This window comes from Cebus imitator, unplaced genomic scaffold (genome assembly GCF_001604975.1).
Source record: "Cebus imitator isolate Cc_AM_T3 unplaced genomic scaffold, Cebus_imitator-1.0 Scaffold1097, whole genome shotgun sequence".
Lineage (NCBI taxonomy): Eukaryota > Metazoa > Chordata > Mammalia > Primates > Cebidae > Cebus > Cebus imitator.
In genome coordinates this window covers 38,760-41,857 of record NW_016108412.1, presented here as the reverse complement: position 1 = coordinate 41,857, position 3,098 = coordinate 38,760, and the positions used below count along the sequence as shown (strand labels likewise).

The 3,098-nt window shown below is 52.3% G+C and overlaps 1 pseudogene; it reads left to right on the top strand.

The window, feature by feature from the left end:
- Nucleotides 1-1,026: 1,026 nt before the first annotated feature.
- Nucleotides 1,027-3,098, top strand: part of LOC108298798 — a 17,856-nt pseudogene continuing 15,784 nt past the window's right edge.

Genomic DNA, 3,098 nt, shown 5'->3' with positions numbered 1-3,098 from the left:
GAAGGGCCCCCGCTTGCCCTGGACTCGGGCTTCTTGGCCGCAGCCCCAGGGAGACGGCGAGCTGAGCAAAGGTCCAAAGAAAGTAGCAGCAGCTGTTGGAAAAAGGGGCTGGGCTGGCAAAGGCTCTCCCTGGCACCCACTTCTGCCAGCCCTGTGGTTCCAACAAAGTTGCTCCAGCCACTGGCCTGGTGAAAAAACCCTCACCACCAACCACTGCTTCCACTTCCATCCACACAACAGAGACGTCGGCATCATTCACCTGAGGCCGGGAGTTTAAGACCAGCCTGACCAACATGGAGAAACCCCGTCTCCACTAAAAATACAAAATGAGCCGGGCGTGGTGGCGCATTCCTATAATCCCAGCTACTCGGGAGGCTGACGCAGGAGAATCGCTTGAACCTGCGAGGCAGAGGTTGTGGTGAGCCGAGATGGCACCATTGCATTCCAGCCTGGGCAACAAGAGTGAAACTCCACCTCAAAAAAAAAAAAAAAAAAAGGGAGAAATAGAAGATAAATTAAGACACTTTCAGAAGAAAAAACTGCCAGTGACTATCCTGTATCATTGGCAGAAACATCTCCACAGTTCTCTCTGGGGACAGATAATTAGGGTGTTTTCCTCGGCTCCTCTTGCAGGATTCCTACTTTTCCCCAAACCAACCCACCCCTGTTTTGAATAACCAAATCACAGAACCCGTGAATGAAGCTGCAGAGAACAACAGTATTACTCATGGCTCACTGGCTGTGGAAACCACGTCTGCAACTATCAGATGTTTGGATTTCTCTTCCTGGGCTTTGTAAGGTTGACAGCATTTATTTATAACAGGGGAGATTCCAAAATTGGTCACTATCAGCAAGGAAAAGTAATGTCTGCGATACTGGTACAAGTTCATTTTCTTTTTGTTAATACAAACTCAAGCAGAGCAGACCACTGCAATAACTGGTAAGCTACTTAATTATAAAACAGATTGGTTACTGGAACAAGAGAAATTTGTAGACAGGTATGTGAAACATTCCCTAACTGGATCAATGGGACAGGACATTAACTGCTACCTAAGGTAAACTCTAACTAGTCAAACAGTTTACTTATTTTGTTTTTATTTGTTTTGGAGAGAAAAAAGGACAGAAATAGATCACCTAGATGTAACTTGAAAAATATTCCCAAAACTTTGAGGTTTACTAGCTGAAGTAGAAAAATGCTCCAAATTCTAAGTCCAGTGTTTACTTCGTTTATAATTCAGGCCTCATGAATAAGAAATAAAACCCGAATGGCCCAGTGACTGGAAAACAGGTAATCCTCTGAACACCATGGGCTACAGATGGTGTTTACAGTGACTGTGGTACTAAAGCAAAGTTCTCTTGTGTGAAATTTTCTTTTTAAAACAGAGCCATCATTTTAATATACACCTAAGAACATCGCCCTCTGCACATCGCCCTCTGCACATGGCCCTCTGGACATCGCCCTCTGCACATCGCCCTCTGCACATGGCCTTCTGCACGTGGCCCTCTGCACATCGCCCTCTGGACATTACCCTCCGAAGGCCTTTAGGAATTGGCCGTTTCTTGAATACTGTGGACCAGGTTCTGCTATGCACTTTATAGACATGATCTTTGTAATCCTTGAGGAGGCTGCTGATGTTCACTTCATTATGTGGATTGAGGCTCAGAGTGTAGGTGTCCCTTTTCCCAAGCATCTTCTCACTGCTGGATGGAGTCTCAACTGGGCTGGCTTCTCATTCTCAAGGCTGGAATATCTCACTGTGGGCTCCAGCTGTCTGTGCAGAGCACACAGCAGCGTTTGTGAACTGGGTCGACTGTGCGTCTGCCTCTGCATACCTCGAGAGCTCTGATGGCCAGTGTGGGTGGGATAGACTGGAGACCTTTTTCTGGCTGACTGTGACTGTCTTCCCAGGGAGAAGGAGAGCAGGGCATGGAAGTGGCCTCCTCCCTGGTGCTCCTGTCTTGGGGGTTGACCAGTCCCTGACCTGTTTCTGAGAGCTTCTGGGTCTCTCTGGTGACCCTGGTATACTTCTGGGAGTTCTTTTCCATCGGGTGGTCTCTTCCTCTCTTTGGAGGTGGTGGGACTATGGGGCGGGCACCTCAGCAGAGGGGCTCAGTTGCCTACCCAAGCACTGTGCTGAGCTGGGCGAGGAACCTCCCCAACTCAACTCACTTTCTGGGGTCCCTTCAGCCGCCTGGGTGTGGCTGCCAGGGGGAGCAGTGGGGAGCCTGTGACTGTGCAGTGTCCATTTTCTTGCTCATGTGGGTTTTGTTTTGTTTTTTCTCTCATCCCAGCGTCAGCCCTTGGCATCCAGCTGCCCCTGCCCATGGGCTGTGGCCTGACCATGGTAGCACAGCATCGTGAGTGCTGCCTCCCAGTGCCCACCTGCCCCCTGCCTGCCACTCACCTTCCCGCACCATCCTCTGTGACCTCCAGTCACCATGAGCAATTCAAAACTCCCCAGTCAAATGCTCCCTCTTTCTGGTCTCCTTTGTTGTAGCCCCTCCCCTCTGTCTGAGCTGTCACCCCCTCCAGGAAGTCTTCCCTGACAGCCCAGGTTAGATGGGATCTCCACCCCAGGGTCCCATATCCCTAAGTGTTCCCCCGTGTCAGGACAGAGACCTACATCTGATTCCTCTCTGCTGCACCAGCCAGGGTGCTCAAGGCCGGGCACAGAGCAGGTGCTTGGTGGGAGATGGACAAGAGCAGCTGGCCTTGCCAGGGCTCCTGGGCCGGGCGGGAGAAGTGCAGCAGGGCAGCACAGGCCCTGCAAGGGCCGGCAGGATGGGAAGGGGCCCGGCTCTGTCCTGGAACCAGGCATCCCTCAGTGCAGGACCCTGGCCTGGGCCCTGGGCAGGCAAAGCTGACGTTCTTGGCAGCGTCGTGGCCTGGCTCCGGGTCTTGGAAGGGAGGCTGTGTCTGTGGGCCTGCTGGCCTCGCCCCTTGCTCATGGGGCTCCCCACTGCTCCTGGGCCCACCTTTTCTCCCTTCACTTTCCAATCCCACCCCGTACCCCGTTTCCTTCTCATTCTTGTGGGGTCTTGGTCAGTGCCTGGGAGAGGCCTCTGCTGAGCCGTTTTCCGCCCTAGTGGAGGTGCCC